We start from the raw sequence: 13,692 nt of genomic DNA, 5'->3' as shown, positions 1-13,692 counted from the left end.
CAAACTCAAGGAGCCAAAATTGCTTTTATCCACTAAATTTGCACTGGTTTGGTTCCTTAGGAGACTAAACAGTTGATAAGGATTGTCTTTAGTAAACAAAAGAACTGGCATTATTCAACTAGTCTGTGCTCCACAGAATTTTTATGGATATTGTCACTCTTCTTCCTTCTGTCCTGCCTCCTTCCTTTCCTTGTCTCTCTATAAAGGAGCGGCCAGGATCCAGCAATCCTGCCTAAGCTTCTCCAGTGGTGGGATTATAGGTGTCCACTACCATGCCCAGCTCTAGCCTCTTTTCAGCATAAGGTCAACCTCCCAAAAGATTCAGTATTCCAAATGACCATAATCCTTCCTGTGATGGAGTCACACACACACACACACACACACCTCCAAGGGAGGGGATTCCTGGTTCCTCCTAGAGTCCACCACTCAGCCACCAGCAAAAAGATGATAAAAGGATGGATTTATTGGGGAAGTAAAAGGCGAACCGACCAGCCAGGGTCTCAGCCCACACTCGGGAGCTGACACTGCAACCACGTGCAGGCTTTCAGGCCTGGTTATAAAGGCAAACATCACATAGTCAAACCTGCCACACACAGGTGTCCAATGGGGTTACAACACTTACAGAGATGCCAGGTCACACGCAGGTGGCCAATGAAGTTAGTCTGTCTCACAGTATTTGTTTGAACCAACATATCATTCTACTTAGAATTGGTGCATGGATTTGGTGGGGCTCACATGATGCAGGTAAATACGCCTACGCATGGGAGGGCACAGGTTTAACCTTGAATGTTCCTTGAACCTTCCACACCTCAGGTGGTCAAGCAGTTTACACAATCTCATCATAGTGAAGGGGAACTTCCCTGGATTCTGAGCAGACAGGGCACGCTCCCAACCCTGAGGCTCAGGGGCAGGGGAGAGCTTAGTGAAGATGGAGGCAGCTTCTACTCTCTTTAACTGAGATGGAGTCAATTTGACACGCCTCAACAGCCAGTGATGGCACTAGCCAGATCTGACCTCCATATTACACTTCCCACACAGAGAGATGCTGACACCTCCTTCCATGCAAAGCATAAACATTTCAAAGTCAGTGAAGTGCCAGACTTTGAAGTCAGGCCCCACTTTACCACATGAACCCCACTTTACCATGCGAACCTGAGATAAGCAGGCCCTGTGAGCAAACCCAGGACAAACCCATTAGGGCTCAGTCGGTCTAGAACTCTAACCGCTGGGAATGCTTAACTCTGACTGCCCCTAGAATGCCTCAAGCCCTGAGCCAATCAGATTTGTACCTGTGTCCTAATCTTGCTTGCTTGAACACCTGATTGTTGTAACTTTGTTTTTGCCTTTAAAAGCCCTGTATAATCGCAGCTCGAGGCTCCCTCCTAACCTCCGCTGTGTCGGTGGGTAGGTCGAGGCCCGAGTTGCAGCTCGCTTAAATAAAGCCTTGCCTTGCTTTTGCATTTCGGAATGTCTGAGTCTTGGTGGTCTTCTTGGTGGTGGTTTCGTGACTTGGCACAACAGTCAGCAGCACATGGTAGTGCATGAAAAGCATCAAGCAACCCACACAAGCAGGCTGTTAAATGCTGTGATCTCCCCTGCATCCTGTTTAACAAGAGCACCCAAATGGACCAGGCACCAGCAGCTCTCCTCTGTAGGCCAAGATTGCAAGATTCAGGCTTGAAGCCAACCCAGGCAGGAAAGCCTGTGAGACTCTTTATCTCCAGTTAACCACCAAAAAGCCAGAGAAGGAGCTATGGCAGAAGTGGTAGAGCACCAGCCTTGAAATAGCTAAGGGACAACACCCAGATCCTGAGTTCAAGTCCCAGTACAGGCACAAAAAAAGAAAAAGCCCCACATCTTACTCCCTATTGCTTCTTCCAAGTAACTAGTCTAACGAGCAAAGATGAAAGGAGAACACATTAATCCACACACATCAGTAAAGGGACAGTGAATTTTAAAGCTCAGGAGCTAAGGAATGAGCTTCCTCTGAATTTCAAACTCAGAGATTTTTACTATGCAGTAAAGTTTTCTCTACCATCTGCCATTACAGAAATAGCAGATGAGATTTTCCAATTTCTCAAAAGAAGCTGAAACCTGCAGTTATTTTCTTTTTTAAAAAGCCAATTCTGGGGCTGGGGATATAGCCTAGCGGCAAGAGTGCCTGCCTCGGATACACGAGGCCCTAGGTTCGATTCCCCAGCACCACATATACAGAAAACGGCCAGAAGTGGCGCTGTGGCTCAAGTGGCAGAGTGCTAGCCTTGAGCGGGAAGAAGCCAGGGACAGTGCTCAGGCCCTGAGTCCAAGGCCCAGGACTGGCAAAATAAATAAATAAATAAAATACATATTAAAAAATGAAATAAAAAGCCAATTATTTCAAGTTGCAAATGTTGGCCTCCTCCCTGTCCAATACAGGGCTTGAATTCTGAGCCTCATCCTGTCACTTGGCTTTCTTGCTCACAACTGGCACTCAATCACTTGAGCCACACTTCCAGCCCAGCTTTTTGCTAGTTGATTGGAGATGGCATCCTCATAGTCTTTCTACCCCAACTGGCTTTGAACTGTGATCCTTCAGATCTCAGCCTCCTGAGGAGCAAGGATTATAGATGTAATCTACCAGTACTGGCTATGTTAGCATTTTTAAAGAAGCCACAGTTCAACCTGAAAGCCACCTTTTCCAAACTCTGCGCCAAAGGCGGTTCAGGCAGCTCTGCGGATAAAAGGCACAAATAAAATCCTGTGATTGATAAGTCTCTGGAGATTTGTCTGAGAATCTACTGTACAACATGTCTGTACACAGCAGAGATGACATTATCAAATATCCAGCCAAACAAAGGATGGCATCTACCTTCCCTATGAAATTCAGTGCTTTGATAGCACTTATGCACTGTGCCTGCTGGAAATTTGTTTTCTTCGAAGACTTACCCATTTCTTCCATGAAAAATAAAAGATATTTCCCACTGTATTGTTTTAGTTCTCAAATTTCTTGATTGGTAAAGGTTTAAGATACCTAAGTCATAGGAAGCAATTAGCATTACAGGATGATTGAGGTAAACTAGCAGGTGATAAAATTAGAGTAGCCATGCTAGACACTGGTAGCTCACAACTATAATCCTAGCCACTCAGGAGGCTAAGATCTGAGGATCACAGTTCAAAGCCAGTTCAGGCAGGAAAGTCTGTCAGACTCTTATCTCCAAAAAACTACTCAGAAAAAGCTGAATGGCACTGTGGCTCAAGTGGTAGAGCAGCAGTATTGAGCAATAGAAGCTCAGGGGCAGCACCCAGGCCTAGAGTTCAAGCCCCAGGACCCACAAATAATAAAATAAAAATAAATAAATAAATTAAATAGCCATGTGGTCTCCAAGAGACCATTGCATATCAAAAGTTGATTTGAGATCCACCTACTCACCAAACACTTATCAAACACACCCACTTTTTTTTTTCAGGTCTGTGCCAAGAAGCATAGAGGAAAGAGAGATAGTCAGTTCTTATTTTTTTTTGTCAGTCCTGGGTCTTGGACTCAGGGCCTGAGCACTGTCCCTGGCTTCTCTTTGCTCAAGGATAGCACTCTGCCACTTGAGTCACAGTGCCACTTCTGGCCATTTTCTATATATGTGGTGCTGGGGAATCGAACCCAGGGCTTCAAGTATACAAGGCAAGCACTCTTGCCACTAGGCCATATCCTAGCCCCAGATAGTCTGTTCTTATAACCAAGAGTTGGGAAACCGATGTGGACATTGTCAGTTATAGTAAAATATGATAATGTAAATAAGGTTTTTATGCGCAAGGTCAATACTAAAGAACAGGTCTGCTTCATGGTGAGAGGAGGAGAATGTGGGGAGGGGGAGTAGTGAAGAGTTTTTCATGGGGGAAAAACTTACTTGTGCTATTGAGTGCCCACTGTGCTCTTAGCTGTTTATTTCCCCCTCAAGCCTAAAGAAGAACTTCCTTGGGACAAGAAAGCTTGAAAATTGTTCCTTGTAGTTGTAAGGTGGAGAATTCCACTAACTCCAGTCTGTAAATTAAAGATGGCTGTAGCCACAGAGATGGGATCTGCTTTAATTCCCAGATTATCAGGGTCAAGGAATCCATTGGTCCTTGTTTCCCCGGATACTAATGCAGGTTACATAGAAGGCAGACAGACAAACATAAGGCTGCCTTTGTTCTATTCTAAAGGACTACCTACAGGTGTTGGGGATCAAGTGACCTGAAGCTAGAGAAGAATTCAGAATCTTAGGATCCATACTTTGTTTGGGGCTGTCACGTGCATGCCTAGGCCACAGAAATTCTACTCACAAAAGAAATCTTTGATAATGGAATCTCCAACAAAATTTTTAAAGCCCTCTTTTAGGGAAAAAGAAAAAGAGTCACCCTTGACCATTTGGCAAATTCAGAGCCAGTCTTCCAAGGAATTACCCTGTTCTCTCAGCTGTCCTGCTTCCTCCCAATTTTACATAAGCAGACTGAATGATGGCTGGCTAGTGGGGGAGGAGGTAAGCAGAGGAGAAAGCTAAGGGCAGGCAGCCAGCCATTGGCGTGGGGAAGGAAGAGAGGAGAGAGCAGGAGAGGAGAGAGCAGCACTTTTTAATGAAGACTGAAGTATTTGATTACCATTCTGGATGGGAAACAAAGCTACAAAATCTAGACTGCCTTTTCTTTCTTTTCTTTTCTGGTTTGTAGTGGGGCTTGAACTCAGGGCTTGGGCACTGTCCTTGAGCTCTTTTTGCTCAAGGCTACCATTCCAGCATTTTGAGCCACAGAACGACTTCCAGTTTTCTGGTGGATAATTGGAGATAAGTCTCATGGACTTTCCTGCAGGGCTGGCTTTGAACCGAGATCCTCAGATCTCAGGAGGTAGGATTACCAGTGTGGGCCTGGCTTAGACTGCCTTTTTTTTTTTTTTTTTTTTTTTTTAAGATTTAAAGTCATTATTACTTAAAAGTTTGTCAGTGATCAAAGAGTGAACCAAAAACCAGAATTCTTTCTTATTTTCCATTCAGGGGCAAAAGTAAGGTGACTGCTCTCTTCTCAATTAAAAAAATTAAAGATAATAAAAGCCAAAAAATAAAATTGTATTTTGATCACATCCCATGAATACTGCATTCCATAACTGGGTTCCAACTATAGTATGTATGTTAGTTGGCTGTTTCTTTTCTTCATATTTTGGTTACAATTAATGCCATGAGATTTTTGCTTTTTCTCTTTTTTTTCTTCATGCTGTGTCTCCTATAAATCTTTCTTCTCTGCTAATTTCAGTTCTACACTCAAGAAGTGTTCATTAGATGGTGTTGACTGGCAGGAAAACTAGTGTGCCTATTTTCAGAGCTTGGCATGAACTTGAGCTGGAAATTTGATAGTGATGTTGTGGTTGTTCACGATTCCTGCAGCCACTGCTCAACATGGATTAGAATCTACACTTGGTTGGTCGAGATCACAGATCTGATATCTTGCCCTTTGGGCCTTATATGAAAGGAGTAGAAACCTCCTTTTTTTCTGCTATCTTCAAATAATTTTCTGACTCCCTGTGGATCTTCCAGAGTGACACTGTGCCAGAAGGGAGGAATTCTTTCTCCGTGGTCACATGAAGCCTTTCATGTGGCCTGTTTTTGGCCTTTGGCCTAACTCATCAAACACTTTTCTATCACAAAGCATCTTGTCCTGGAACTATCTGTCTAATTTTGGTGAAGTATCTCTGATCTCCTTCCTAGAGAAAGGTGACCTTGGCATGAAGAAGAGTTTCTTCCTAAATAAATGCTTCCGTCACCACAGAAAAAGAACCAAAGGGAAATCTGAGACACCCTAAGCTTAAAAGAGGGAAGACATCAGTCAAAAATAGTATGGTAGGATGAAAAAAAATCTAAATATGACTTGTTGACTAGTTGGGAAAAAATAGCTTTCCCTCCCTAATAGTGTATTTTTTTTTACTTTGAGTTTCTTTTATTTTTAAGATTATCACTCACAACACATTCTTTCTACTTAGAAATAATATAATAGCATGCTAACACTGTAGGGCTCCATATCAATGGTAGTGCTAGCTTCAAAGCAAGCTACATTACCCAAGTCTTAGTTTACCAGATTGTACAATGAAATGCAAGCATGCAAAAACATGACCTACTCCAAGGATTAATTTCACAAAACATAGACCACTTTTGTGAAAAGTGGTGTTTTGTTTTGGGGTTTTTTTTTTTTTTTTTTTTTTTTTTTTTTTTTTTTTTTGCCAGTCCTGGGGCTTGGACTCAGGGCCTGAGCACTGTCCCTGGCTTCTTTTTAGCTCAAGTGAAAAGTGGTTTTTGTAAGCTACATTAACATTGGCTATAAGCCATACCGTCTTTTTATTACTTGGTATTTGTCCAGAGTGATTGCTAAATGTCTTTTCCTCCTAGTTATATAGTATCCACGATCAGAGCCGAGATTTAGATTTCCTCTGACCCTATGAATCCTAAACAGAGGTTTGATATTTATTGAATGCAAACTGAATGGAACTATAGCAAATGAATCTCTCAAAGACAGGAATAGTGAAAGGTCTCTAAGTTCTGATCTCTTTCTTGGGCTGATAAGTGAGCTCATGGAAAAATAGAAACCATGGGAACTAGAATTAAGAAAAGAACAAGAAAGTTCAGCTAGTCAGAGACTAGTGGTTTATCCCTATAGCCCTAGCTACTCAGGAAGCTGAGATCTGAGGATCACAGGATCATAGTCAGCAGGAAAGTCTGTGACACTCTTATCTTCAGTTAACTAGCAAAAAGCTGGAAGTGAGCTGAGCACTGATGGCTCACTCCTGTAATCCTAGCTGCTCAGGAGGCTGAGACCTGAGGATCAAGGTTCAAAGTCAGCTTGGGCAGGAAAGTCCAATTAACCACCAGAAAACTGGAAATGGTGCTGTGGCTCAAAGTGGTAGAGCACTAGGCACAGCGCCCAGGCCCTGAGTTGGAGCCCCATGACCAACAAAAACAACAGAAAAAACAAAAACAAAAACTGTGAGTGAAGCTGTACAGTAGAGCACCTAGGGCCCCCTGAGTTTGAAACCCAGTACCAGCACCAAAAAAATAGAAAGAATGGAAGGTAGGAAGGAAAGAAGGAAGGAAGGAAGGGAGGGAAGAAGGGAGGGAGGGAAAGAAGGAAGGAAGGAAGGAAGGAAGGAAGGAAGGAAGGAAGGAAGGAAGGAGAGACAGGAGAGAGAAAAAGAAAAGAGAGATGGGGGAGAAAGGGAGAAGGAGGAGGGAGGAAAGAAGAAAGGAAGAAAAGAAAAAGAAAAAAGAAGAGAAGGAAAGAAAGAAATTTCAAAGGAAATTGAATGTTAACCTCGTAAGACTTCATATGCTTCAGCCTGTACTGGAGAAAGTTTCTTGGCCGAGAACAGACCAGTATTAGTGTGCACGAGGGGCCGCCTCCCCAGCATGCCATGCGGGTCAAACAAGGACTTCTTTTAGAACCTGCTCAAGGCAGTGCTCTCAATATTCAAATGTTACTCTTTTTCTTATTCCTTTTAACTTTCCTTACAGCTCCGGGTAATTTGCAAATTAGGGTTGTTTTTTTTTTTTTTAACTCTCTTTTCATCAATATTTTATTTTTTGATCTTACATAATCCCAATATTTTCCACTACCAGAATAATTTTTAAAAATTGGATCTTCATGGAGAGAAAGATTGCCTGAGAGATTTTGGTAAAAATAAAATGTAATAAAATTATAAATAATTGGCCAGGTGCCAGTTGCTCACGTGTACTCAGGAAGCTGAGAGCTAAGGCTTATGGTTCTAAGACAGCCCAGGCAGGAAAGTCTGTGAGACTCTTATTTCTAATTAACTCCCCCACCCCCCAAAAAAGAAAGAATGCCAGAAGTGGAGCTGTGGCTCAAGTGATAGAGTGCTAGTTTTGAGCACACACACACACACACACACACACACACACACACAAACACACACACACAAAGCTTAGGGACAAGCCAGGTGCCAGTGGCTCACACCACCATAATCCTAGCTACTCAGAAGGCTGAGATCTGGGGATTGTGGTTCCAAGGCAGCCCAAGCAGGAAAGTCCATGAGACTCTTATCTTCAATAAACTACTCAGAAAAAGCTGGAAGTGGTGCTGTGGCTCATGTATGTGGTAGAGAAATTTGAGCACAATGAGGCTTAAGGACAGTGCCCAGGCCCTGAATTCAAGTCCCAGGGTCAGCAAAAATAAATAAAAACTAAAGTTTAGGGACAACATCCAGGTCCTGAGTTCAAGCCCCAGGACTGATACAGGCTCTCTCTCTCTCTCTCTCTCTCTCTCTCTCTCTCTCTCTCTCTCTCTCTCTCTCTCTCTCTCTCTCTCTCTCATATATATACACACACACACAACTATAAATAATGATCTTCTTGGTAATATGGAACTATTGTGGATATGATACTATTTTTCCAAGAATGTAGGCATTGACTGAAGTAGATAAACTTTAGCAGGAGAGTTTTAAATATTGGGCGAGGAAGAGGATTAACAAATGATAATGGCCTCGGCTGGTCCTGACCCATCTGGAGAGCTGTACTAGCAAAGCAACGATCAGGTTTCAATCCATTTCAGGGCCCTCAGAGCTGATCTAAAAAAATGTAATGTCTCTTGCTGCAGGAACTATTTTTAGTAGGTATATGTCTCCTCCTAGAGGAGAAATAAAGCATTTGCTCCTTCTGGCTTATTCAGAAGTTCAGTAGTTAACTGTTCATTCATTGGTCCATTGACTACTTGTTTGTTTGTTGTTGTTGTTGTTGTTGTTGTTGTTGTTGTTGTCTGGCCAGTCATGGGGCTTGGACTCAGGGCCTGAACACTGTCTCTGGCTTATTTTTTGCTCAAGGCTAGCACTCTACCACTTAAGCCACAGTGCTACTTCTGGCCTTTTCTATTTATGTGGTGCTGAGGAATTGAACCCAGGGCTTCATGCATGCAAGCCAAGTACTCTATCACTAAGCCACATTCCCAGGCCTTCATCCACTTTTTGGATCATCCATTCATGCATCCAGTACTTATGGTGTCCTGTTACTATGCTGTTGATGTTGAAGATCCAACTGAGAACAAGATAAACAGGATCCCTTGTCTCAGTCCTGATTTCTGAGGAAATAGTTTTTACCATGTAGTATGATGTTGGTAGAGATTTGTAACAGAATCTTAGACCCCCAAATACAGCCACCCATAAAACACATGTAGAGGCAAATGCTTATGTACATGATTTAGCTGCGTAAAGTATAGTATACACAGGAGTGAAACTCCAGGGAGCAAACCTTTCAAGCAATTAACAGACCAGTCAACGAAATAAATATCAGGATGCTGAAATGTGATTGTGCAGGGAAGGCAGTCGGGGGGGGGGGAATAAATGAAAAGGGAAATAGAATTCTCAATATAAATATGTGATAAAGGAAGTGGGATATGTGAAATGAGTCTGTGGAGGAGGGAACAGACTGGATGATGGAAGGGATGACACTGATCAAGAAGCACACTGGACACTTAGATGGATGTTGTAAATTTGTGTGTGTGTGTACATGCACACACATGTACACATGCATGTGTACATGCTCCAGTACTGGGGATTGAATTTAGTCCTGGACACTGGCCACACCTCTACTTCCAGATATTTTAAATTTGTAACCCCCTGTACAAACTTTTGTAGTTGAGGAAAAAATAATAATAAATGAAAAAAACACATGATCTCTGCCTCCAAGGAAATGATAATTTACAATGAGGAAGATAGAATATTAGAAAAATAATCACCTGAATATCTAAATAATCACACTAGTGATAATCACCTATAAAGGAAAATTACAATGGGCTGAATGTTTATATCCTTCTCCCAATTCACATGTTAAAATTTTAGGAGATGGGACTTCTGGGAAGACATGCATGGGATTTTGGCCTTGAGAAAGGAGATCCCAACAAGGGAGCGGGTAACAATGTTAGACAATAAGAATACTCATTACCTTGCTTAGGTAACTGTAATTACTCTGACATCACCCTTACAATACAATTTTAAAAATTAAAAAAAAGAAAAGGAAGGGATCCCAGAGAGATCCATTGATTCTTCTTCCATGTAATGTATAGTAGGAAGTGATCATCTATTAGGAAGTAGGCTCTTGCCAGACACTGGATCATCATCTTCATTTTGGACTTCCAACTTCCAGAACTATGAGAACTTTCTGTTGTTTTAAAGCCACCCAGTATGTTCATTTTGTTATAATATACATAATAGCCTAAGATAGAAAGTATATAGTGTAATGTGACTCACTCAATAAAGGGCCTTACTTAGGCTGAAAGATCAAGAAAAGCGTTCTTGAACACGGACTTGAAAGATGGGAAAAACCAGACTGAAGGCCTGGAGGGAGGGTAGGATTTGGATTTCCAGTGAAAGCAACAGGGTTTGTGAAAATCCTGAGAGGAAAAGAGCTTAGGAGGTTGAAAGATGAGAAAGAGGTTAGAACAGAAAGGAGACTGAGAGGCCCAGTGGAGGCTAGGAAGAGAGGGAGGGTTTGGGGGTACATGCTGGGGATTCTGAACTGTATGAGAATGGGTATGTACTGACAGCTCTCATCTAAGTGAAGAATCACACCCATGGTTTGGGTTTGTTTTGTCTGAGACTGGGACTCGAACTGTGTACCTGATGCTTCTTTCATTGAGACATGTCTCCAACCCACACCTGTGGTTTTGAAGAATCATTTTGACTTTTCAAAGAAGACCATATGTACAGAGCGGGAAGGGTAAGAATTAGCATTAGGAAAACAACAGTCATGATCCAAGAAGAAATGATGGGGATTAAGACTAGGATGGCAACCACAGAAAAAGAGCGCTGTTGGTGGGTTTGGACAATTTTCACATCAGAACTTGTGGGACTTGGTGATGATTGCAAGCTGGAGATCAGGTGCACAGTGGTCAGAAAGGACAATTACATTTCTACTGCCAACTTCTGGATGAATTAAGTAGCCATTTACAAATTTAAGGCCTGGAGAGATAGTGTGTGTGTGTGTGTGTGTGTGTGTGTGTGTGTGTGTGTGTGTGTTGTTCACACACACATGTGTAGGCGGGGGAGTCTGAATCAAGATCAGTTCATCAACTATTTATCGGGGATTCTAGTATATATCACTAACTATGCTTGGGACTAAACACTGGAAAACAAAAGTAAAGGCAATACAGGATCCTTATCTTCAAGGATAGCTAGTGGAAGATAATGGTTCCACTAATGGACTATTTCAACATAATGTAGCTATATATGAAGTAGAATCCCAGAAAAGATGCACTTACCACAACCTGAAGAGTTCAGAGAAAACGTGTGTGTGTGTGTGTGTGTGTGTGTGTGTGTGTTGGTTTTTTTTTTTTGTTGGCTGTGGGATTGAACTCAGGACCTGGGCACTATTCCTGAGCTCTTTTGCTCAAGGCTAGTGTTCTAGCACTTGAGCCATCGCTCTGCTTCTGGCTTTCTGGTAGTTAGTTGCGGAGTCTCATGGACTTTCCTGCCAGGGCTGGTTTTGACCATGATTCTCAGATCTCAGCTTCCTGAATAGCTGGGATTATAGCTATGAGCCACTGGCACCTGGCCAGACAAAACTTCTTTGTATATATTAGGGCAAAATACTAAATAAAATATTAGAAAATGAAATCAAAGAGCACAGTATAGCTGGGTACTGGTGTCTCACACCTGTAATCCTAGCTACTCAGGATAGTGAGATCTGAGGATCACAGTTCAAAGCCAGTACTAGCAGACAAATCTGAAAGACTCTTATCTCCAGTTAATCAGCAAGAAGCAGGGAGTAGAGGTGTAGTTCAGGTAGTAGAATACCAGCTTTGAGGGAAAAAGCTAAGCAAGAACTTGAAGCCCTGAGTTCATGTCCCAGAACCACAAGAACAAACAAGCAAACAATGTGTTAAAGCAAGTGGAAGTTGTTTTGTAAATGCAAAGGTGATTCAATGTTAGAAAATTTGTCAATTGAATTAATTCCTATAACTAAAAAGAAAAGTCTGTGATTATGTCCACAAATGCTGAAAAGCCTTGAAAAATTGAAGATGTATTCCTACTAAAACAAATTTCAGAAGAGGAATGAAGGCATATTTTATATTATAATGCATCTTGTTTATGAACAGCTTACTATTTTCATTTTAAAAAACACTGGAGGCATTCTTACTAATGTCTGAAAGGAGATAAAGATGGCCATCATCGCCACAAACCTTAACATAGCTTTGAAGGTATTTGCCAAGGCTTTTTACAAGAGAAAACAATTATGTGCATGAGAATTATTGGTGACACAATGTAGAACAGGGTAGCAAATACGGGCACAATGGCTTGCATTCCTAGATGCTTGAGAGGTAGAAGTCAGGAGGATCAAGGTCTCAATAAAGCAAGTTGGATGTGGTGATGTACATCTGTTATCCCAGTCATGTGGAAGGTATTAGCAGGAGAATCACAGTCCAGGCCAGCTTGGGCAAGAAAAGTGCAGCTCTACCTAAAAACTAAAGCAGAAAAGGTCTAGGGGTGTGGCTCAAGTGGTAGAGCCACCTGCCTTGGAAGTGTCAGGTCCTAAGTTCAAACCCTAGTACTACTAAAATAATAGTAACAATAAGAAGGAGAAGGGGAAAGAACGAAGAAAAAGGAAAGAGGAGAACGAAAAGGGAACAAGCAGTGTAAAACTACTGTAAACAAAGAGATGATTGAGGAGTTGAAAACCACAAGGAAAAGTTAGAAGGTTTCATAGATACAAGGAAGAACCAGTTAGAAGATAATATGGAAAGCTGGACAACCAGGGGCTCACATCTGCAATCCTAGCTCCTGAAGAAGCTGAGGCTGTGGGGTATATCTGTTCATGCACTTTTGACTCTAAACTCATGTAATTGTTTTCCATATTCAAAAGGTAAATTTGGGCTGGGGATATAGCCTAGTGGCAAGAGTGCTTGCCTCCCATACATGAGGCCGTGGGTTCAATTCCCCAGCACCACATATACAAAAAACGGCCAGAAGTGGCGCTGTGGCTCAAGTGACAGAGTGCTAACCTTGAGCAAAAAGAAGCCAGGGACAGTGCTCAGGCCCTGAGCCAAGCCCCAGGACTGGCAAAAAAAAAAAAAGGTAAATTTAACCAAAAAAAGAAAAGAAAAAAATCTCTAAAATTGAAAACAAATCAAATAAATAAACATAATTACATATGAAACTTGAAATATAATCAAGAACATTTATTTCAAATGGCTTTTTTCCTTTTGTTAATACTGAGACTTGAACTCAAAACTCACTGCTTGCTAGGCATGTATTCTACCACTTGAGCCACATCCCCAGCCCTTTTTTACTTTAGTAATTTTATGGATATGGTTTCATATTTTTGCCCTCCTACTTATACCTCCTACTTATAATTCCTCCCCCACAAAGGGTTACAGCCATGTACCACTATAACCAGCTTATTTGTTGAGATGAATGGTCTCACAATCAATATTTATATACCTCCCTCCAGAGGAGCTGGGATACAAGCATCAGCCAAAATTACTAACTTCCAACAGACTATCTTTCCTTAGAGGAATATGTCTAAGAAGAAAACAAACTGCAAAGAACTCTTACATTTCATTATACTATTTCATTGTTAAAATGGTACTAGAACATTCAAAGCAACATTGCTAATGATAGCCTAAATTGGAAAAGAACAGTAATTCTTGCCAACAGAAATGTCCATGCAACAGTAGAATGCAGATAAACCCAATGTG

The sequence above is a fragment of the Perognathus longimembris genome, chromosome 1 (genome assembly GCF_023159225.1).
Source record: "Perognathus longimembris pacificus isolate PPM17 chromosome 1, ASM2315922v1, whole genome shotgun sequence".
Taxonomy (NCBI): domain Eukaryota; kingdom Metazoa; phylum Chordata; class Mammalia; order Rodentia; family Heteromyidae; genus Perognathus; species Perognathus longimembris.
This window is presented reverse-complemented; position numbering follows the sequence as displayed.